The sequence below is a fragment of the Gobio gobio genome (genome assembly GCF_949357685.1).
Source record: "Gobio gobio genome assembly, chromosome: 8".
Classification (NCBI taxonomy): Eukaryota; Metazoa; Chordata; class Actinopteri; order Cypriniformes; family Gobionidae; genus Gobio; species Gobio gobio.
In genome coordinates this window covers 55,565,549-55,591,488 of record NC_137114.1, presented here as the reverse complement: position 1 = coordinate 55,591,488, position 25,940 = coordinate 55,565,549, and the positions used below count along the sequence as shown (strand labels likewise).

Genomic DNA, 25,940 nt, shown 5'->3' with positions numbered 1-25,940 from the left:
GTAAACATTTAAATGAATTTAATACTTGATGCAGGTGTGAGTTTTGTGATTTGGATGGTAGATGCCAGACTGTTTGGGTTGCTGATTGTTTCTCAGTCTGTAAGCAACTAAACACGTCTATCTATAATTCCTGTAGGTTCGGTGATGTATCTAGTGCACAGATGCAGCTTTAACACCAGAAATGATCCTCAGCTGTTTTAGTTTTTATTAATGTGACGAATATCCAGTGTATAAAACGAATGCACGTGGGTAAAAGTGCCTGTCAAATGCTTACATGTTAAATAAGTGCATTTAAAATATATATAGCTGCATTTGTTACTGTTAACAAATGAGACCTTATTTTAAAGTTACACCAAATAAGTTCCCTCCATCCGAATCGGCTTCTCCCAGCACATCTTCTGCTCCACAAACACTCTCAGGTACTGACTATTATCACACAGAATGACACAGAAACACAATTTTCAGGTTTGTTTACAACACTGGCATGTTTTCTGTAGCTTTAAATTGTATTTTCGGCAAGCACGATCCAACTGTTGGGTTAAAATATCAGATGTGTTTATTTCGAGTGTGCCGCATCTAGAAATCTCATAAAAACCACAAGATTAATGACGGATAATCTATCAAAAACGTGTGAATACATTTTAACTGATCATATTCATTAATGTCTTAACGTCTTCCAAACACCATGACAAAAAAAGTGCTGTGACAGTACCGTGATGGTATCAAGTGGTAAAAAACATTTGAATTTTGTTTGATAAGGGGTTGATAAAATGTATAATAAAACCAAGTAAATAATTTAAGCAATAGTACAAATTTCACTCAATGGGAAAAACTCCCTTTTCTCCAAATGTTGAAGCCTTTATTGAATAACCCAGTGAATCTGCACAAGCCTATTGGCTGAGGAGTGTAGTTTACAAAAACTTATGACGATGCAGCGGATTGTGCGAACCAAGCATCCATCCATGGGTGGAGCATCCATTCATAAAACGGGTTTGACTCGCCATAGGATTCAGATTAACTCGATTGAAGCGACAAACGGCTAGTCTGGGTAGCATAATAGCATGGCCAGCTACACAATACTCGTTCCCGTTGTCTCAGAGAGCCGAGTACTTTCCCTATGGATATCGTTCATTCGTTTTGCATTGCTAAATGCGAAGGTTAACCAATCCAATCACGCCATGCTATGATTGCAGAACAACAATTGTTGTAAAGCCCCAGTCTAAGACACTTGTATATAAGGCATTAGAGAGCAGTATGGCTAAGCAAGGGTGAGGTATTCACCCAACTAAAAAAGGGGCTCAGACTATGAGCCGGAGCCTCCAGGGGCTCAGAGGTCAAACCCAGCTAAACAGAAAGGACTCGTGCTTTTAGTAAAGGAACGTCCAAGTTGTAAAACCTGGCGAAGGTGGACAGATGTCGCCAATGGATATGCCACTGGACCACACCCAGGAAGAGGCCATGCCTCTGGTGGAGTGAGCTCTTACACCGATGGGGCACTGAAGTCCCATTGAAGTGTAGGCCAATGCAATGGTGTTCCAGCGGGATAATCTTTCCTTTGTGACCGGATGCCCTTTGGTGCAGCCTCCGAAGCACACAAAGAGCTGTTCTGACTTTCTGAACTGGGCAGAGTGCTCTATATATGCTCTTAGTGCCAGAACGGGGCAGAGTTAGTGTAATTCTTCCGAAGTGGGAAGAGCAGCCAGCGAAATGACCTGTGCCCTGATCGGAGTAGAGAGCATCTTAGGCACATAGCTGTGTCTTGGTTTGAAGACTACTTTGTAGTCGTTAGGCCCAAAGTCATCAAGGCATTATGCGCTCACGGACAGCACTTGCAAGTCACCCACTTGGTTGACCGATGCTAAAGCTAGCAGGAGGGCGGTCTTAGTCAAAAGTGGCCGTATTTTAGCCGACTGTAGCGGCTCGAAGGGAGGCCCTAAGGTCCCATGTGGGGATGGTAAGGCCCCGTATGGAAAATGAACAACCAGTTTGTTCCTGCCTTGAGACAAGCCTTGCCAGCTACAGGAACGTGGTATGAACCGCCACATAGACTTTGAGCGTACGGCCCGTGTCCATCAGCTTTTGTAGAAAAGATAGGAAGTTGGGTCTTCGTTCCGGACTATACACCAGTCAGAGAAAACAGACCACTTAAGGGTGTAGAGGCATGTCGTGGATGGGGCTCTAGTCTCAGAGATGGGACTCTCTCTGGGAGGTGGTTAGGATGCTGGAACATATGTTAGCTCCATACATGGAGAGCCCACAACTTGGATTGGGGGTGCCAAATTATTCCTTTCACCTGGGAAAGGATGTCAAGTCAAGTCAACTTTATTTATATAGCGCTTTTCACAAAGTAGATTGTTTCAAAGCAGCTTTACAGTGTTAAACAGGAAAATAATGCAGCATAAATTTATTCAGCCGCATAGCCACTCCGGAAAAAACGCTGATGTCATCAGCCCATCTCAACCATCACACAGCGACAGTGTGGGCTTTAGATCAATAATTCGATCAGTAATTTAGTTTAAATGGTTAATTTAGTTTATTATTTAGATTTATTTCGATGTTTATTTGAAAAATTTAGTGTCCCCAACTGAGCACGCCAAGCCAGAGGCAACAGTGGCAAGGAAACCAAAACCCCATCATGTCCTTCCTCATGGGGATCGGTCATGGGGAAAAAGTGTAAATCCCTGTCTTTCGAGAAGAAGATTGGGAAGTGACAGTTGTCTTCTGAGGCAAGAGGTCGACCTCTGCCTTCACAAAGATACTGAGAGCGACCGTCTGCAATGAGCTTGGCTTGTGGGGGCAGACCCGGCAAGCGACATGTTCAGAGGTGTGACATTTTAAAACAAACGGCAACAAAAATATGCTCTTTAGAGAAATAAGCTCTGCAGAGGAGGAGCGTTATTCTCAGCCGCCAAGTGTCAGCGAAAGAGCACAGAAATTTGCCCATACAGTAATCGCCGGACAGCCGCGGAGACGCTGAATCAGCTTGATCCACTGAGAGGTTTTTTCGACGACGAGAAGGCTTCTTCTGTCTTGTCTCGGAGTTCAGAGAGGAGATGATTGTCGCTGAAGGAGAATTAATCAGAATCCTATGGCCACATGAGCCAATTTTATGAATGGATGCTCCGCCCATTCTGGCGGGCTGCAGCGCTCGATTCGGCGGGCTAAGCACACATTGGTTCGCACAGATAAGCTGCATCGCCATTGGTTTGTGCAAACTGCACTGCTCAGCCAATAGGCTTGTGCAGATTCTGGCACTGCTTTGACTTGTGCAGTTTCACTGCATTATTTAATAAAGGCTTCAACATTCGGAGAAACGTGAGTTTTTCCCATCACATCTAGTGATGCAATACGAGTGAACTGTATAGATGGGGAACTAAACGTAATCAAGCTAGAAAAAATTCTGTAAAAAGGCGAGAACCTCTCCCCCTCCGCCGCCCCCAGTATTCGAGATCTCCAACTGGAACCGCTTCTCCCCTCTTCGCAAGATGGAACGCAACGCAGTGGTCATCGGCGACTCCATCATCCGGCACGTCTGCGCTACCTCAGCTAAAGGTAATATGCGCAGTCACTGCTTTCCTGGTACTTGTGTTCTAGATGTCGTTGCGCAGGTAACGCCGGTCCTAAATGGTGACGAGAGCATCGGAGGTTCTGAAGAGGGACTTCATGAGACTGATAGAAACGTACACAACACATCGCCGTGACAAGGACCATTGTGTCCGGACCGGAAAGGTTCAAAAGATTATTGGCTGTAAATGAATGGTTAATGTCTTGGTGTAATGAACAGAGTGGATCTTCTGTCAGACAACATCTCCAAGACACTACGCACCATACGACTAGTAAGTCAAACCTCAAATCAGTCTTTGTTCTACCCATTTAATACCTCAATAGAAGTGTGAGTGTAGGACAATATATAGAGACTATTCCCCAATTAGTGAGGTCAAACTATAAATCTATAGGATCTAGAAAAAATCTGATCGTGATTAAACCAGAAAATCTCAAAATTAGTGAATTTCTAAAGCTAGGGCTCCTAAACATTAGATTGCTCACGCCCAAGGTGGTTATTATAAACATCACAGATGGTAGTTGTGATGTATTCTGCCTTACTGAAACCTGGCTTAAACCAAATGATTATTTCGGTCTTAATGAGTCTACTGCACCAGGCTACTGTTATATGCACAAGCCCCGTCTGATTGGTCACGGTGGCGGTGTTGCAACTATCTATAGAGATATTCTTAATGTTACTCAGAAAACAGGACACAGGGTTAATTAATTTGAAGTGCTTGTGCTAAATGTTACACTCTCAGATACAAGAAAAAAATCCCAGTTATCTCTTGCTTTGGCTACCTTGTATAGACCTCCAGGGCCCTATGTTGAATTCTTAAAAGTGTTTGCGGATTTTCTCTCCGACTTATTGGTCAACGTCAATAAAGCATTAACTGTTGGAGATTTTAACATTCACGCAGATAATACAAATGGGCTAGGGTTAGCTCAGTTGTGATCTTTCTTGCAAACAAATGATATCTATGAAAAATTTCAGTCTGGATTCAGGCCCCACCATAGCACAGAAACTGCGCTCGTTAAAATGACAAATTACTTCCTTTTAGCTTCTGACGAAGGCTATATCTCAATATTAGTTTTACTTGATCTTAGTGCAGCGTTCGACACAATAGATCAGGGTTCCTCAAACTCTGTCCTGGAGGGCCACTGTCCTGCAGAGTTTAGCTCCAACCCTGATCAAAGCTTGCTCAGGTGTGTTTGACCAGGGTTGGAGCGAAACTCTGCAGAACAGTGGCCCTCCAGGACAGAGTTTGAGGAACCCTGCTAGAGATCATTAGATCAACTGCAAAATTACACTGGTATTCAAGGGCAGGCATTAAGGTATTAGGTTGTTACCATTTTGTCTCCTGTGAAGAGATGATCCAACTGTGAGGACTTCAGAGGACTTTGATTCACCATGCACCGTTGCTAAATTTTCGATATATCCTAATAATTTGTGGACAACATTTATTCAATGCTTCAGTAGCCGCGTTTCCACTCTCGGCCCAAAAGCGGGTGTGCTAGTGCGGTCCAGGGCCCGTCGCATTTCCACTGTAACTTCTGGGGCTTGAATGGGCCTCTTTAGGGCATCCTCTGGACCAACGGCTGAATACCTTGGTCCAAAGCGGGCCAGCTCGGGCTTGAGGAGTGGTTGCGAACAAAAGTTTATCTGAGTCTGGAGACGACACCGCTGTGGGCGCGGATGATTTTAGCTAACATCAGCATTTAAGACTTAATTTTAGCTCAAAACTCACTTTCAGACACAGCAATTTTTGTGATCCGATTTGGATTCTGGTCACTGTATAAGGCAGAAATTTATATACGATGCGCTTTAACCATTACTATAGTCAACATGGCAAAGCATATTGGCACAATCACAATCATGTATTTATTTTATCTGTAAGTCTCGTTTCGTCTTTTTAATACAGGACTGTCCTATCCATATTTAGCTCTCCTTCATTATGATCAATGTATCACTTATTGTAAAACTGTGGTAAAACATCGATGCTTGGGTTTTAAATATTTCAGTAGGCTAAATGACAAAATGGCAACAAATGGCCGCTTTTATCATGTTGGTTTTGCGTTCTCGCTAGTTTCCTGGGATTTCTGTTGGATTAGTTCTGTGATAAAACTTCCATTTGTTGGTGAAATTATGGGTTTGTGTGACATTGTTCCAGAGAGGCGTGTTATGGCTTTTATATATATATATATATATATATATATATATATATATATATATATATATATATATATATATATATATATATATATATATGGTGGAGTCGCAGTGGAGTTTTGGGCTCGGTGCTGCAGGTCTGAGGCTATTAACCCAAGCCCGGCCCGTTGAAAGCTCTGGCTCGCACTGGCCCGACAGTGCAAAAGCAGCGAATGAGCTCATTGTTTCTGTTTCTTTCATTGTTTAAATGAATGCATTGTTAGTTAACTGCATGATTTGAATATGTACTGAAATACCACAATCTCCTCTGATAACAAATCACTCTAAATTGTAATTTAGACACATGCACACGCAACATTCCCTTATCCAGTCATAATATTGTGTGCATTATTCAATTATTTACCTTACAGAATAATTTTAACAACTTTGTAATATCTGTGATCTCCTCCTACAGTGAATAGAGACTCATAATAGCACAGAAAAACAATAAAACAGAGCTAAACGTGACTAAAATTACACAGATAAAAACAAACTGAAAAAGAGCAGAATAAATTCAAGAATGGTCAAATAAAAAAAGTACAAAAGACCAAAATAATGAACAAATGAGTGAAAAGAACAAAAATTATGAATAAAAGACAAAAACAAACAGAGCGACACAAGTGCTTGCACAAAAAAAACAAATTTACCATTTTATTCACAAATATTAATCTACAACGCACGTTCACACAACAGTGTAGGCTCTCGCGCATGCGCCGTGGTGGTCTCGTGAACGCATGTCTCTCTCGTCACAAAATGTAAAGTGAAAGTTAGAGTTAATCTGCTGCCATTTTAAGGAAAACATGAAGACGATACAGAAAAACAGAGCTTTAAAGTAGTGATGGCGAAGTGAAGCTTTCTGAACCAGTGAAGCTTTCAGCTCAATTGTATCAGAAAAAGGTTCATTACTCTAAGCTTTTCAAATCAGAGCTCGACAAGGACTGCTCAATCTGTTCTATTGCATACTCCTAGTAACTCAAACCAATACATATAACATTTTGTATTGTGAATGTGGAAATTTTTCCTGTTTGTGAACAAATAAAACTTTTGAAGAAAGGAAGTAGACTAAAGGCACACACACACACACACACACACACACACACACACACACACACACACACACACACACACACACACACACACACACACACATTATATATATATATATATATATAGAGAGAGAGAGAGAGAGAGAGAGAGAGATTTAATAGGTTCACATAATTGTCAATAACAACAATATTTTTTAACCACTTACCGCTTTTAACCAGCTCTGGAGGATTACGTGCTGTGAAACTCTCCTCATCTCAGTGGTCAGCTTTAGTTTTTGTGTTGTTGTCCTCAGAGAAGACGATGCAGGAGTTTAACCTGTACAGATTAAGTGGCAGAAATGATGAGTGAGTAACACTCAGTTCAATCATTACAGACTAAAACATTATGAACAGAGAAACACAGAGATCAAAGGTGTTTAAATCACGAGGCACAGATTGATTTCTGGGATATTGAGCATCATTTGCGGGTGTTTCTCAAACGGAGGCTGTGTCCTAGTAAGGCTGCAGATCTCGACGGCCACGTCATCAAGTGCCTCTGAAGGCCATCTCAGTTTGAAGGATCCTTTGATGGCAGCCTTCGTTTTGCATCTTTAATTCAGCTCATTCACCCACAATCCTTTGCACACATTCACATTCATGAAAAAGACCTACTGGAGAACGAGCTGTATTTTTAGTATTTTTCCAAAATAAAGTTTGAACAGTATTTTGATGCCGTGGCCGTGGGAGCGGGAACACGTGTGCCGTAGCCATGAGCACTTACTAGAGCGTCTCCTAGTGTTTAATGCTGAGGAGGACTGGAGTCTACAAGCCTCAGAAGGACTGGACTAGGAAAGACACAAAACCTCACTAGGATGCAGCCGTCCGTTTGAGACGCTCCCAATATCAATATGAGGGAGACTCCTGGAACTTCCCGGAGAGCTGGGATGTCTGATTATGGGAGTGAATCCGCTAAACTATTGATCTGAGTCACTCCTGAGATTGTGATGATTGACACAGTGATCACCATAGCAACGGACGGGACAATAAATCTGATGTCATAATAGAGTGTTGTAGTGTAAATGCAGACTAATAGACACAGAAACACTGACCAGAGAAAGAAACAACAGATCTGTGTCTGTTATAAACCAGTTTAATTAAAACAATATTCAAGGGTATTTCATGTAATATTTACTACTGATATTAATTATTATCATCATTAATAATGATCTTTTTGTTTTATGTTCAAACAGTGGCTCAGTAAACACAGGAGATGAAGTTCTTCAGAAGCTGCTGCCTGTGGTTACAGCAACTAGATCAGCTGAGTAAGTAACACTGAGAATAATCATCACTGTTAAAACATTATACTAATTCTCACTGAAACATGAGAAATTAATGGTAATTAAGAATATTATTTCTCAATTTGTTCAGCACGTAGTCAGAGTTACGGAAAAATAAAGATAATGCAACAAATAAGGAGATTATGTTTAATTTATTTTAATCAGGTTTGTTAAAAGTGTGATTGAATGATGTTAGTTAATTTGAGCAACCATGTATTTGCTATAAATATGAAAATAAAAAATTATAAACAAGTAATGATGTGATTAGAGATGCACTGAAATTATCAGCCGAAAATGGCATTTTCTGTTTTTGGCTGAAAGAATATAAAAGAAAATATGAGCCGCCCCGCCGTGTTCGGTGATCAGTTTTCTCTCTCTCTCATTTTTTGTAACTTTACGAGTGGGGGTATTGGCACATGCCTGCCCTGTCTTGTGGAGCACATGTGGTGTTTTGTTATATTGGGCCATGTGCTCGTGTCTCTGTCTGATCCCTCCCCCTTGTTATCTGATTAGGGTTTGATTTCTCCCACCTGTTCTTTCTGATTTCTTCCCCTTTAAATAGTTCCCTTGTGTTCACAGTCCTTGTCGGTACGTTGTCTAACGTTTCCCTTCCTTGTGATCCGCTGGTATGTTTGTTTTGAATTTGTTGTTTTGATTTGTTGTTTTTCCCTCTTGTGGAGTTTTGTTTTGGATTGTTTGTTTTATAATAAATTTCCCTTCTTCACGCACTTAAGTCCTCACCTCAGTTTTCTTTTAGTTGTAACGTAACATACAGTCTATTACCAAGCCACACACTTCAGTTTAACAAAGAAAGAATAAAGGTATAAGGACTTTTTTTGCCCATTCTTTGAATTGTCGGTCTACATTATTGTTTTCTGTGTATCAGAATAGTCTATCGTGTCATCGCGGTCATCATCAGACATACGGCTGTATCCATGTCCTTATTTGCGCATATAGGCCTATTTCATCTGAAGAAGACGTAATTGAATATGTGTGCATACACTCTGCTGGTTCATGTTTAGAGCACTAGAGCATATGAAATATGTCCATAAAACTTAAACCCGTTCACTCCGTAAACTCATCTGCGCAGAAACCGCTCTCATGCGCACGCCGTGTGTTGTATGAATTCTTCACTGTAATGCGATGTTTGGAGGACAACAATGGGCAGGATGTGGAATAGTGTGTTTTGTCAATAAAATAAAAAAAGGCCTTTTATCCGAATAATCAGCCAACTTAATCGATGGCGAGTTTAAAATATTCGAGCTAAGCTCCAGCGTGAGTTTAAGGTGGCCGTTATTTTAGAAAGCATCTCCTTATTATTTCCATGGCGACGCCTCATGTTAGTCACGTGACAAACCGCAGACACAATAGCGCCGTATGATAGATGCATCGCTCTTATATTGTTTTTCCTTTTTTATTCAAAATATTCACAATCTTTTTGGCTATGCCATCAAATTCCTGATATTCTGATTCTCAAATACGTGTCTCTAGTTTTAATATATCGTGCAGTTTATATTTAATATATTTGCTGGTTACTCTCAAATTGCAATTGAGGATTATTTTAAATTGAGTACTCAAATTTAATCAAGGAATCGTGACAACACTAATTACATTCATTAAAACAACCGGGAGTCGACATGATTACCATTCATTAATTGTAATACCACATCTGTTTAAATGAAGTGTAAGAACTAATATTTTTCTGTATTCAATTGTTCAGTCTCTCTTTCTTGAGTTGAGGTGTTTGATCTGTAAATAATTGAACACATGAGCTGCTCCTCAGTAAAGTGAGATGATCAACATTTAACACTCTTTACTTTAAACACACTCTATCTCAGCACAGTCAGGACTTCAACACAAGAACCAGATTAATTTATCCTTAATGACCATCACATCCATTTTGTTTCTGTGATAATCTTTACATATTATTTAATGTGATTATAAATATTTTGTTATATCAGTTTTTATATAAGCTTACACACACACACACACACACACACACACACACACACACACACACACACACACACACACACACACACACACACACACACACACACACACACACAAATAACATGGTAAATCTCACATCAAACATGGTGATCTGTGCTTTATAATAATGAAGTCTCTGTTGATCTGATCTGTGTGTCTGATCTGAGAGATTGAAGAGTCTCATTGTTCTCTACAGGTTGTGGGATTGTGGTTTCACAGATGAAGGTTGTGCTGCTCTGGCTTCAGCTCTGAGATCAAAGCCCTCAAACCTGAGAATACTGGGTCTGACTGGGAATAAACTAGGAGACTCAGGAGTGAAGCTGCTCTCTGCTGTACTGGAGAATCTTCACTGTAAACGGGAGACACTGAGGTAAGATTATCGCTACCATAAATACTCTGAGTGAATAAGGATTAATATGTAGATATTGTACATGAAAGCAGATGATATCCTACATCCATATCGAGTCAGAATAATGGCTATCTTTTCATCATTCAAGATTAATGTTGGGAAACTTAAATTGGTAGATTAAGTACTCTGTTGGCGATAATGGTGTAATCACAGCCAAAGTGTGAGTACGGATTTGGCAAATCATTAAACCTGCCTGTGTTTTATTAATAACAATGAATTTTGTCTTTTTAAAAAACTGTTGGTTTATTAATCCTCATTAAGCTTTTTCTTGGTTATATGGGAGGAAAACGTGTAATTTGCGTTTAACAGATGCACACACTTTTAAAAACGATTAAAACAATTAAACAAGTTTTATATTTGAAAATCAATAAACAACAAATAAATCAAGCAGCTCTATGCACTTTTTTAACCTAGATTCTATTCTGTGGGATTTTCTTCCTTATAATGGCCGTCGTCAATACCAATAATAATAATTTGGTGTAAATAAAATCTCTAATATTATCTCTGTAAATATTCTCAAGCAATATTCTCATCAGTGTTCTATCAGCTATGAAGCATTTAAATCTAGCATATTTTGTGTACGAGCCCAAACAGTATCCTAGTGAAATAATGCATATCCATATTTTCATATGATTTGACAGTTTATTTTATTAAATATCAGAAATCCAAAAGGGGTGCATCATACCTGACACCTAGATGAACACTTTACATCTGGTGTTATGACTGTAAGTCATTCTCTTCAAATGCTATTGAAGTTAGAAATGTGTATACCAATCTTGTATGTAACTTTAGAGACAGTCCCTAAATTTGCGGATCTCGAACACTGCCAGTCATATCAGATGCCCTGTGGTTCTGCTGTGTTTGTTTCAAACTATATTTTCGCTGCTGAAATAGAACAAAAACAGTCAACCACTGTATGATGAATGAATCTCCTGCGCACATCGCACGTTTTGAGTGCAGATTTCAGTGAGTGAGAGCGCGCTCTGAACACAATTAATTCCTATTATGGGCTCATCTGATTATGCTGAGATGCGTTCCCTGTCAAACATCATTCTTGTAATTTTATCAAACACATCTTCCTTTTGATGTTTATTTTGTATTATTTCATAAGTTAACATTGCAAGTTAATTGTTTTAGGCTATTCATTTTATTCTGCACACGGAAAAAGTGAAACTGCATTCTGTAAAAATTCAGAATGAGCAGTGATTTCTGTCATTTAAAAATAACATCAAGGGTGTTTTTACACTGGCAGTTTAGTTCTGAACGGGACATGGTTAGCATGATAAACTGCTAATGTGAAAGTGTGCCGAGGTATCAAACCCGAGACTCCCTGGAGGAGGAGGCCCGAGTCTGGTTGCGCTCGATCTGTGCCGAGATTCACGTGAATGAGAAAGCATCACAGACTCCGGTGCACACTTGTTCAGGAAGTACAGTAACCTGCACATGCGTTTTAGCTGATTGCGGTGTATTTATTTCAGTAAAACGTATGCAAGCAGGCGAGTGCAGAGGGGAGGGCTGCACTTGCACCTGCCCTTTTTCAAACTTAATCAAAAGTTTCCCTCAACAATTATCATCAATAATATTAATAATAATAATAACATCAATAAAACAGAATTTGAATTATTCACTGCCTCCTCTTTTTTTTTCTTTTGTTGTAATTATTCTGCTCATTGTTAAAATAAAATACAATAAGTTTTTTGTATCAGTATCATATTCATAAAGACCAAACCGTCTGCTTACAACTACGACCAGGAACCAAAACAAGACATGAAAGCATGCGGCCGATGTAAAAGCCCAATTTATACTTCTGTGTCGAGTGTATGCCGTAGCTACGTCGCAGGCTGTGTGTTGCACGCAGGTGTTATTGTTTAATTAGCTCATATGTAAAGAGTTAGATGATGCTTTAACAACTTATTAACCATAAATAGTTCTCACTTTAGACACACACACACACACACACACACACACACACACACACACACACACACACACACACACACACACACACACACACGGTCTCAACAACACTCTCTCTCACATAGTCACACATACACTCTCTCACAGACACACACACACACACACACACACACACACACACACACACACACACACACACACACACACACACACACACATTGGGTTTCCTTGTTTTATGGGACTTTCCACAGAAATAATGCTTTTATACTGTACAAACTGTATATTCTCTCCTCTAATCCTAACTGATGTATTTTAACAATGTGAGCTAATGAGTATTTATATATATTTTCTATTGACAGCATTGTTATTTATTTATTTTGTTCAAGTGGTCATGTTTACCTTTGGAGATAGACTTAATGTGTGTCATTGTTCTCTACAGGTTGGGTGAGTGTGGTGTCACAGATGAAGGTTGTGCTGCTCTGGCTTCAGCTCTGAGATCAAACCCCTCACACCTGAGAGATCTGGAGCTGTCTCAGAATAATCTAGGAGACTCAGGAGTGAAGCTACACTGTACTGGATAATCCTCACTGTAAACTGGAGACACTGAGGTAAGATTTTACGTTACTCTGACATGAAACTGAGTCTCTGTGTGTGATGAGCAGGGCGAGAGCCGTGAGAGAACGGCACGAGGCCGGTAGCGTGATTACAAATGAGCGCCACCTGCGCGTCACACTGTGAATTTTATAATTTATTTATTCATAAAGTAACAAAATGGAATGGGGGAAACTAATTATTATTACATTTAGATCTGTTACTAACGATTATTTTGGTAATCAAGCATTTGGTCGATTATTTTGATGATTAATCGAGTAATCAGATTTTTTGTGGTAATAAAATAGACCTAAGCAAACAATGGCCTTTAAAATGACTTAAAATACAAATATAATAACAATGGGACAATAATATTTGGTCAAATAAAGTATCAAAAGCAAGTCGTCATATAGGGCCCTATCTTGCACCCAGCGCAATTGACTTTGTACACCGACGCATGTGTCATTCCTATTTTGCACCCGCGCAAAGCGCGCTTTTCCCTCCACAGAAGCACGTCGCTAAACTAGTGAATGAACTTGCGCTCCTGGGCGGTTCAGCGCAAAAAAGGAGGCGTGTTCCGGCGCAAACAATCCCTGGTGCTATTTTGCTGTTCCATTAAACAATTGTGCCACTGACCAGAAAAAACCTAGTCTAAAGTCAGTGGCGCGTTGCGCGTTGTTCATTATGCTATTTTAAGGGCGCATGCTTGACCATAATGTATAGCGTGCACAACGCGCATACACTTTGCTCATGTAACCTACACAGATGCAACAGTTATTTTTGCAAATCATAAATTGTTACACTAAAAAAATATTAACACATGAGATGACGGAAATCATTGTGGTGTGCCACGAAGATGTGAAAAAATAGGCATAAATCTAGCTTACAAATGATTCAGGCTAATTGTAATAATTAAGGATAAGACCTGTTTGCCCAATAGTGGCAAGACATATATGTATATAAGGACATCTGACAAATTGGATTGTCCGTCAAGAACCAGGAAAAAAAATCGACTGAAAAACTGAAAGACTGAAAAAAAAAGACTGTGAAATCACCTTTACCATAATGTACAACATTACAACTTCACTTCTCTGTCTTTCACTGCTCTTACAAGAACATCAGTCTCCTCGGCTGTGAACCGCTCCTGGCGTGCGCCTGGTAAATACGCCATAATAATAGCAATCCATAATGGAACTTGCGTACCTGCTTTTAAAGGGAATGTTGGATGACGCTCGGATTGGTTTATTGACGTTACGCCCAAACGACACCTATGAATAATGAAGCTACTTCAGACCAACCCATTTTAGATTTGCGCCGGGCGCAAGAGCCATTTATCCCGCCGGGAAAATAGCAACAGCGCCGAGACCCGCCCACAAAGTTACTTGCGCTTCGCGCTTTGACATTTGCATTTCAGATCGTTAAAATAGGGCCCATAGTATTATATAACAACACTGTTAAAATACATAATATAATATAAATTGAGACAAGCGGTTTGAATGTACTCTCTGCAACCACTTACAAAGCATTAAACTCTGTTGTTGGTTATTTAAAATATCTAATGGATGAACTCCTCTTGAACATTTTACCACTTGTGATGATCTGAGGAAGGAGGACCCAAAAGCAGAAGAATACTTAACTTCAATTTATTGAAACAATAATAAAGACTCCAAAACAGCTCAGAACTGAAGAGAATGGTCAGGCAGGCAGGAGGTCAGAATCCAGGGCAATCAAATCCAAATCATGAGAGAATCAGAGTCAGACAAGCAGGATAGTCAAGCGAGGAGCAAACAAAACCAACAGTGACATCCCAACTCACGATCAGAAACAGGTGTTCACAGAAGAAAGCAGTCCGGAAAGGCAAACGGTAACCCAGAAAAATCCAAACTCCAGCATCAGTAACAGTCCAAATGGTCAGCAGTAAGAGAGCAGTCCAAGACCAGGCGAATTCTGGAGAGGAACAGGGAACCGCAACACAACTGGGCAGAGAAAAAATATGTGGGATAAACAGATGACAAAATCAAATAAAACAACAAAACTAGACAATAAATAACTCGGCAGTTGAACAGCAAGCAGGGCAGAAGACACTGGCAGAGAACAAAAGGAAAAAAAGGATAGATATAGCAGAGAAATCAAGCCATAAGGAGAAACCGGTGAGCACAAACGAGCGGATCATCAACAGCTGTGTGCAAACAGACGTGGAAAAGATAAAAACAAACACAAAGGAGGAAGAAACAGAAGGATCAAACCCAAGTCCTGACACTACTGTTCAATAAATACCTGTGTGGTTCAGTTCAACCTCTCTCTCCGAGTCTGGTATCCGTTACAGAGGAGATGCACCAATCCTTCAGGAATAAGTGTTCAATCCTTTTATTCTCAGAAAACCAGACAGGACCAACACATATTTTTCAGCTCAATATTATGTAACAAATACTTTTATCAAGATTTTAATAATATTTTTTTTTCTGTGAGGGAAAATACATCTGTGCACTCTAGGGCTGCAACGACGCGTCAACGTAATCGATGACGTCGACTACGAAAATACGTCGACATGCGTCGAAGTGTCACATTATTTATGTTCTAGAATAGAACAGATCTAGAATAATGGTGGCTTCTGCTCCCGGGCATAGTGAAAATAATAATTTATCATATAAAGCCAGACCGCGACATTCAAAAGTGTGGGAGTACTTTAAACAGAAGCCGAATAAAACTGTGCTTTGTTCGCTCTGTAACGCCGGTTTCACACTGCACACGGTGGCAGAGCAGAAGTGTGGAGAGAGGGAGCCGCGCGCACCCATTGGGCTTTCACACTGCCAGTGTTCGTCTCGCGCAGCGGAACCGTGGTGTGTGTATTGCAAATACAGATGAATATTGTCCATTTGATCACATTTTCTGGTGTTCTTCTCCAACCCCAGTACGTCTCGTGCTTTTATTTATTATGGGCTGCATATATCTGCTGCAAAAGCGACCGGGTTCCCCTCTGTCCCAAACACATGCATATATAACATGCTATAGATAGGTAGTTTACATGATTAAAGTAACATTAAAGTTAAGATATGCCTCTAGTTTTAATCATTTAAATGTCTTCGAAGTTTGGGCAAAAACTTCTGGCAGCTTTAGTCGTTGTTTATGCACATGTATATCTTCAAAACAGACGACTAGTTATACATTAACACTATGCTGAAAGCTCCTGTATGTTAACCTTTTGCAGATAAATACAAGTGCATTTTCGTTTACTATAGACACAAATCAATAAGTAAATCATACTCAACTATTATAGTAAACAACATTTCCTAATTAGGCCTACTCTGTATACATTTTATGATGAATAGTATCATTAGTTATACATAATATTTAAAATGCTGCTTGTGTTCATATATTTCATTATAAAATGGCTTAAGTACACTACCCTTCCTGAAATACAATTAATATTGTCTGCATTCATTGATTTCATGTTAAAATAATATACAAATTCACTACCCTCTTTGAAATACAATAATCAGTAAACAAAAACCCCATCAGATTAATCCGGAAAAATAACCGTTAGATTAGTCGACAGAAAAAATAATCGTTAGTTGAAGCTCTAGTGCACACCAGTGGACGTCATGTGCCAAAGGGTATATTGTGCCTATATTTAGATTCCACATTATCTTAATGTTTTAGTTTAAATTATGATATGATTTACACTTGAATAGTTTTAGTAAACAGCAATATTAAATAGTCTTCATTTTATCATTTCTTTCAATGCTTACAGTCTATATTTATTTATTAGGTCATATAAAAGTGTTGACATATACTTATTTGATATGTTTCATAATTATTTTATTAATAGTTGTAATTGGTGGAAGAAGGTAAATCAAATTAGACTAATTATGATACTGGTTTTAATTGGTTTAAAATAAAATGAGTTCACATTACGTCAGGTTATGACGTTTCGAGTCATGGAGTTTTAAAATAGCAATTTTGGAAAATAAATAAACTAGAAAGTTTTTTAAAAGTCATGGAAATGTGTTTCAAAATATTTATGTAATAGAATAAATGTTTAAGTTCGCTTACACTAGCGCTAGACCCAAGTTATGGACAGCCTCACGATCGGTCACATTCTCTGCTCCCTTTCTGTTGAGGTTATTCCAGTTAATCTAATTTACTCATCATGCTGGTAAGATCATATGAAGTCTTCATTCTCTAATGCATAAAAAGCATTAAAATAATTCATAAAAGTTTGTAAGTGTCACAGACGCATCAGCGTCAGTGCCAGACCTCTACACTCCGCCCACTCGCTCCGCATCCCCTGAGTTCTGATCACCTGCACCTGCTTTCATCACCTGTCACCAATCCCATGTCATTGCACTCACTGTTTTAAGCACCTCCAGTTCCCTCATTCAAGTGTCAGGTCTCGTCGATACTACATGTGCTTACCCGCTCTAGAGACTACCGTATTCCTCTGTTCAACCTGCCTGTTCTCCGGATCTCCAGTCTTCGACCGTCTAGCCTCCTTCAGCCCGCCGGTCTTCCTCAGACCACTTCTTGTCATCCTGCCAAGATCAGATAAGAGACTCTGTCAGATCCATTCTTCAGTTATTGAGCTAATTACACCTTCACTCTTCAACTTACCTGCCGTGACTGTTCCACTGTGCTTGAATAAATCATTTTGCAAACTTACTCCGTTTGGGTTGTTCTGTCTCCTGACAGAAGACCTGACCAATATGCACGAACCAACAGTTCGCGGCGATGGAGAAGCTTCAGCCCCGCTCGCGGCCGCCGGAGCTTCATCCGCCATTCCACCACCCGCCATCAACTCTTCTTCGTCTGCCTCTGTCAGTCTCATGGCCCGACCAGCGCCCTTCTCTGGCGAGGAGGGGGAGTGCAGCGGATTTCTCTTGCAATGCGAGCTGTTCATGGAGATGAATGCTTCACAGTTCACCTCAGAGGGAAAGAAAGTTGCTTTCTTCATCTCTCTTCTCACCGGTCGAGCACTGCTTTGGGCGCAGTCGCTTTGGGAGGCTAAAGGTACTGTGACTGAAACTCTGGACAATTTTATTAGTCACTTCCGGGAAGTATTTTCTCCAGTCACTAATGCATTATCTGTTCATGATCAACTCTTCCGTTTACGTCAAGGCAATTCATCGGTTTCCTCATATGCATTACAATTCTGTACCCTGGCAGCTTCCAGTGGATGGAATGAGCCGGCTTTAATCACCGCGTACCGGCATGGGTTAGAGCCCGAGATTCGATTACAGCTTACCATTCACGATGACGTAATTGGTTTAGAGAGTCTCATTCAACGCTCCATCCGTGTAGATCAACGCCGCACTGCTTGTAAGCTCGATCATCCTGTACTGCCTCCTCCTCGGCCATCAACCTCTGTCAGCCTTTCAACACCAGAACCCATGGACATCAGCTCAACGCATCTATCTTCGGTCGAACGCCAACGTCGCTTTATTAACAACCTGTGTCTCTACTGTGGGTCCGCTGGCCACCTGCTCGCCTCCTGTCCAGTTCGTCCCCCACGACCAGCGGTGAGTACAGTATGCATACCTTCACCCATTTCTCAAATGAAATACTCTACAGTTCAGATCACTCATCACCAGCAATCTCTTTCAGCACAAGCGTTGATCGACTCTGGGTCCGCTGGTAATTTCATTTCCCTTTCTACTCTCCAAAAACTCCAAGCCCACCGTAAACCCATTCCACAGACTCTCCTTGTGCAATCCATCCTCGGTAGACCGCTCGGTCGTGGGAGGATATGTCACAGCAGTCCATCCATAACCTTGAAAGTCGGTTGTCTTCACCAAGAGAAATTGTCGTTTCTGGTGTTGGAGGGTTCTACGGCAGACATCATCCTGGGACGCCCGTGGCTGGAACTTCACTCTCCTATTATCAACTGGTCTACGGGAGAGGTGCGTCAATGGGGGAGTGACTGCTTTTCTCGCTGTCTAGCTCAGGTCAAGAAGATTCTTCACACTTCATTTCCTGTCCGGGAAGTTTCCATGTGCTCTACCTCCGTCGAAAGTCCATCCTCTAACGAACATCAGGAAATCCCTAACATCTACCGGGCGTTCCAGGATGTCTTCGATAAACAGCTGGCTACAAAACTTCCACCACATCGGCCATGGGACTGCGCGATCGACCTGCTGCCTGGGGTGGTTCTACCGCGTGGTAAGATCTATCCACTGTCCATCCCGGAACAGAAGGCCATGGAGGAGTATATTGAGGAGGCTCTTCGTCAAGGTTTCATCCGGCCATCTACGTCTCCTGCCGCTTCAAGTTTCTTTTTTGTTGGCAAGAAGGACGGAGGCTTGCGCCCCTGTATTGATTACCGGACCCTCAATAACTCCACGGTTAAATTTCGGTATCCCCTTCCTCTGGTCCCAGCCGCACTGGAACAGCTCCGTGGTGCTAAGATCTTTTCAAAATTGGATCTGCGCAGTGCCTATAATTTGATTAGAATAAGGAAAGGAGACGAGTGGAAGACCGGGTTCATCACCCCTGCAGGCCACTACGAATATAGGGTCATGCCCTTCGGATTGTCCAACGCTCCAGCGGTATTTCAGGGGTTTATGAACGAAATCTTTAAAGACTATCTGAACCAGTTTGTCATCATTTATATAGATGATGTTCTCATATACTCAACCAACCTGTCTGATCATCAACATCATGTCCAGTCTGTCCTTCAACGGCTACGGGATCATCAGCTGTATCTGAAACTGGGAAAATGTGAGTTCCATCAAGAAACCATTCACTTCTTAGGGTATGTGATCACTCCTCACGGGATCACCATGGACCAGAGGAAGGTGGATGCCGTTTCCAACTGGCCTTTACCCACCAATACTAAAGAACTACAACGTTTCCTGGGCTTCGCGAACTTTTACCGAAGATTCATTCAAGGTTACAGTCAGATCAGTGCGCCCATCACCTCACTCCTGAAAAAAGGGGCCAAGTCTCTGTCCTGGACCACCGAAGCCACCCAGGCGTTTGAGAAACTAAAACTCTCCTTCAGATCCGCTCCTACCCTCGTCCATCCCAACCCTGATCTTCCTTTTATCGTCGAAGTGGACGCATCCAGCACTGGGGTAGGAGCGATTCTATCTCAGCGGCAGGGGAAGCCTCCTCGACTCCATCCATGTGCCTTCTTCTCCAAGAAGATGTCCCCGGCGGAGCAGAATTATGACATCGGCAACCGGGAACTTCTGGCGATCAAACTCGCTCTTGAGGAATGGAGACACTGAAGGTAGGTAAACTTGTACACCTTCCCATACCTACTAGACCATGGTCCCATCTGGGGGTAGATTTTATCACGGACATTCCTTCCTCGGACTCTCACACATGTGTTCTGGTCGTCGTTGATCGCTTTTCGAAGGCTTGTAAACTTATCCCTCTGCCTGGTTTACCCACCGCCTTTGAGACAGCGGAAGCCCTATTCACTCAGATATTCCGACATTTCGGATTACCTGAAGATATTGTCTCGGACCGTGGGCCGCAGTTCATATCCAGGGTGTGGAAGGCATTCTTCAACCTTTTGGGAGTCTCAGTCAGCCTTACGTCTGGATATCACCCCCAGTCCAATGGCCAGACTGAGCGTAAAATACAAGAGGTCGGGAAATACCTTCGGTCATATTGCCATGATCGTCAAGACTGCTGGAGCAGGTATCTACCCTGGGCCGAGTATGCACAAAACTCCCTTCAACAGTCTACCACGGGTCTCACGCCTTTTCAGTGCATACTCGGCTTCCAGCCGCCCCTGTTTCCCTGGTCAGGTGAGCCATCCGACGTTCCAGCAGTCCATCATTGGTTCCAGGAGAGCGAGAGGGTCTGGGACTCAGCACATATTCATCTGCAAAGGGTTGTTCGGAGACACAAGAGCCAGGCCGACGCAAGAAGATCTGCAACCCCGTCATACCAACCTGGGCAAAAGGTCTGGCTTTCCACCAGGGATATCCGTCTCCGTCAGCCTTGCCGTAAGCTGAGTCCCAGATACATCGGTCCGTTCGCGATACAGAGGCAGATCAATGAAGTTACCTATCGGTTATCACTCCCTTCACATTACCGCATCTCACCTTCATTTCATGTTTCTCTGCTCAAACCTTATATTGATCCTCTATTTCCTCCCTCCACAGGGTCTGGTGCTGATGTACCTGACGTACCTCCTCCTCCTGTGGACCCCGCAGACGAGAACATCTATCGTGTCCAGGACATTCTCGATTCCCGGCGACGGGGCAGCCAACTAGAATATCTCGTGGACTGGGAGGGTTTTGGCCCAGAGGAGAGATGCTGGGTTCACCGTGATGACATACTTGACCCAATGCTCTTACAGGACTTTCACTCATCTCATCCCAGTCGTCCGGCGCCGAGAGGTCGTGGTCGGCCCCGTCGTCGGACCTTTCGGCCCTCAGGAGCTGGCCGTGGAGGAGGGGGTACTGTCACAGATGCATCAGCGTCAGCGCCAGACCTCTACACTCCGCCCTCTCGCTCCGCATCCCCTGAGTTCTGATCACCTGCACCTGCTTTCATCACCTGTCACCAATCCCATGTCATTGCACTCACTGTTTTAAGCACCTCCAGTTCCCTCATTCAAGTGTCAGGTCTCGTCGATACTACATCGCTACTGACTCACTCATGTGCTTACCCGCTCTAGAGACTACCGTATTCCTCTGTTCAACCTGCCTGTTCTCCGGATCTCCAGTCTTCGACCGTCTAGCCTCCTTCAGCCCGCCGGTCTTCCTCAGACCACTTCTTGTCATCCTGCCAAGATCAGATAAGAGACTCTGTCAGATCCATTCTTCAGTTATTGAGCTAATTACACCTTCACTCTTCAACTTACCTGCCGTGACTGTTCCACTGTGCTTGAATAAATCATTTTGCAAACTTACTCCGTTTGGGTTGTTCTGTTTCCTGACAGTAAGATTGTTTTATCTGTGTAGACAAAGGTGCAAAGGTGGAACAGAAGCTGCATCTGAAATAGCAAATGTTTTTTTTACAGACGGTTTAATGTTACTCAAATTATAAAATTTATATTTATGCTATTTCAGATGCAGCTTCTGTTCCACCTTTGCAGTGTAAAGATGGCTTTAGTTATTGTTAACAGTCTATATACTGTAGTATTCTGATTGATTTAAGTCATTGGTTACATTGAAGTATTTGACAAACGACAACACAGGTAATCATTCAAAACTGCACTTATAAATGATTAAAATGCTCCTGGAAATCAATTGCAAGGAGCCCCTTAATGGAAAAGTGAATTTCTGACCGTGACATTGGGGCAGTCGCAGTTTGTATCGGTGTAAACTGCAGAAATTAAAACATAAACTCTGCTGTTTTTGGGGAATTCAAATAGGGATGTTATCTTGTTAATGACTGATGGTTTTCCAGTGAGATGAATGGTCAATAGGAGGCAAAGCTTTTTTTAAATCTTCTTAGTTGCCCAGTTTTGTATTCCTAAAGTTTGTCTCTGGCACTGCCACCTTGTAAAGTTCCTGTCAGTGTTACTGGACACTTTTAATTTACTTATTTATCATTGTGTATTCGTGAGTGCATATGTGTGTGCAACACTCTCACTCACACACACACACACACACACACACACACACACACACACACACACACACACACACACACACACACACACACACATATACAGTATACACACACTCTCACACAAACTCACAAACGCATACAAACTCGCACACACACACACACACACACACACACACACACACACACACACACACACACACACACACACACACAAACACACTCACGAACACACACACACACACACACACACACACACACACACACACACACTAGTCTAGACTAGTAAAAAAAACAAGTTAATTTATTCCACAAAAATGAATGACAACACGTCCCACTTTAGCCTACTAAGACACAAATTGTATAAATATGACTAATACTGATGAAGAGTAAATAGGCCTTTAAGTTAAAGCTATTAAATAGCAGTTTTTGTAACACAATAAAGTAGCCTACCACACTAATTTAAACAATACAAAATAATTTATAATTTATTTACAAAATAACTTATTTACAAAATAACAAAGTGAAAATAAAGTGGCATTTTAGGGTTATGGAAACCACAGTTACCATGGCAAATACACAATACCAACATGAACTGTTAATGAATCATATGACTGCTCCTGATTAGCACAGAATGCATGCAAATCCTTCTCAGCTAACACACGGCGTACCTGTTATGTGATTTATTGGGACTTTACTTTTATTTCATGACTTACATTGCATGATCATAGTTTCTCTTGCGCTTAATATATGAAGTGATATACAGCATGCGTTTTCGTATGCAGTTGAAGTGTGTGCGCTACGAGCACAGTATAACGGCTGACAGGACATGGAAGTTCGGTTTTCTAAGGTGAAAGAGACATACAACATCTGACCGTAGATACTGAATCGGGACAGCGCGTTTTTCTCAGGCCATCCGCGATCATCTTGTCTTCTTGTGGTGCCCCCTCAGCACTTGGTACCCTACGTGCAGCGCGTGGTGGGAGCGGTGGCACTGAGCTTGAGCTATCACCCAAGTCACATGACATGCACTTAGTGTATATTTAGTAAAGAAATACAGCTGTTGTTTGTTGTTAAAAGTGTACTAATAACTATTTAATCAAATATCAAGGACGAAAAAAAATTATGTGGCATAAGGTAAAGTGAGAGCTGGGCTGGGGCAGCAGGGGGCGGGGCACGTTCGGTTCGACATGAGAGGACCGCGGTTCAAACCAAGGGTGGTGTATCGCTGTTTTTCAGTTCGGTTTGAATATCGTTACACCCCTAACACACACACACACACACACACACACACACACACACACACACACACACACACACACACACACACACACACACACACACACACACACACACACACACACACACACACACACAGTCACACTGTTTTATGGGACTTTCCACAGAAATAATGTTTTTATACTGTACAAACTGTATATTCTCTCCTAATCCTTACTGATGTATTTTAACAACGTGAACTAATGAGTATTTATATATATTTAATATTGACAGCATTATGTTATTTATTTATTTTGTTTAAGTGGTCATGTTTAGCTTTGGAGATAGACTTAATGTGTGTCATTCTCTACAGGTTGTGTAGGTGTGGTGTCACAGATGAAGGTTGTGCTGCTCTGGCTTCAGCTCTGAGATCAAACCCCTCACACCTGAGAGAACTGAATCTGTTATATAATAAACTAGGAGACTCAGGAGTGATCTGAGGGAGGATCCACATTATAAACTGGAGACACTATGGTAACAATAGTTTTCAACAGTTTCCATCGTCATATTGTCATTTAAAGTTCAAATTACTGTTTTACTCACTAGAAATAAAATGAAATTTGTAGTGGAGTGTAATGATAATTTTTGCTGGTTCTGTATCCGCTGTCCGTTGTGTGAAAGTGACCTTTTGATTTTGTTAAGTGACTTTGAGCATCAGATAGAAGCTATATTATCATGTTTGAGGATGAATTAATAAAGCTTATCTAGTTAGTGCTCAGTTTTCTTATGAAAAGATGTGACAGACGTAATGTCTCATACTGCATATGTGACTGTGTGTGTTTTATTTTAGGTATCAGAGGACAGTCTGATGTTCTGCTGATCATCTGGTGGTGAATAAGGATCCACTACAGAGACTCACAGTCAACAGAATCAACAGAGACTGAACATACAGTGACTTCACTGTTATAAATTAAGACTTCCTTTAGATTTCAACGATCTTCTGACAGACCTGATGAGGCGGCAGTGAAAGCGGCTTTTATTTCACAGCAGCAAATCAGTTTCTCATTCACAGATTAACTATTTTATTTGTATTAACTATTAACACACAGTATAAACTCAAAAGGTCTTTGTTTTGTTACAGAGACAATATAGAGCCTGAATGTGTTTGTGTTGGACCAGCAGAGGGAGACAAAGACTAATGAAAGATTTGTCTACAAACACTGGAAGCTTGAGTGTATAATCATGTTTATAATAATAGTTGTATTACATTTATATTAATGTATTAAAGGGGTCATGTGATGCGTTTTCATGTTTTCCTTTCTCTTTAGTGTAGCCTATAAAGACCACAATTACCAAATTGTGCGGTTCATTTCGCTCTATTTGTTCAACACTAGCTTATGCTGATGACATTTATTCTTCTATAATAACGTGTGTCGTAGCCTGTGATTCAATAGGTGTCATCATTGTAAAGTCTACACAGATGCGATCAGACGAACGTGATCATCTCTGAGCTCCGCCATAACTTCCGCTAAGTGAGGTCAAAATACGAGTGTGGTCATAGAAGTTTACGTAGATGCTTCATTAGCGCCTGCACAGATCAGTCGAATGAGCATCTACGATCAATATATCTATGACCACGATCGTATTTTTACCTCACTTAGCGGAAGTTATGGCGGAGCTCAGAGATGAATCACATTCGTCTGACAAGAGGTAAAATAATAGCATAAATACTGCTCGGTTTCTCGCAGACACTGATCGTTTCGCTAGATAAGACCCTTATTTATCGTCTGGTAGCCCTTTAAAACTGTACTGAAACTGTCATTTGGACCTTGAACCGTTTGGGGCCCATTGAAGTACAACCCCAAATCAGAAAAAGTTGGGACAGTATGGAAAACGCAAATAAAAAAAAAAGAAGTGATTTCTAAATTTACTTTGACTTGTATTTCATTGCAGACAATATGAACACAAAATATTTCATGTTTTGTCTGGTCAACTTCATGTCATTTGTAAATATGCATCCTTTCCTGTCATTCAGACCTGTAACACATTTCAAAAAAAGTTACATTTACATTTATGCATTTGGCAGACGCTTTTATCCAAAGCGACTTACATTGCATTTAAGGTACACATCTTACATTTTGTCAATTCTTGCTTTCCCTGGGAATCGAACC

General features: G+C 41.2%; 1 long non-coding RNA gene across 1 annotated transcript; it reads left to right on the top strand.

The window, feature by feature from the left end:
• Positions 1 to 871: 871 nt before the first annotated feature.
• Positions 872 to 25,691, top strand: LOC307130109. The gene is made up of 6 exons (XR_013817010.1): positions 872 to 3,836; positions 8,028 to 8,099; positions 10,303 to 10,476; positions 12,872 to 13,040; positions 24,143 to 24,303; positions 24,620 to 25,691. It is a non-coding gene; the product is annotated as an uncharacterized lncRNA (long non-coding RNA).
• Positions 25,692 to 25,940: the final 249 nt, after the last annotated feature.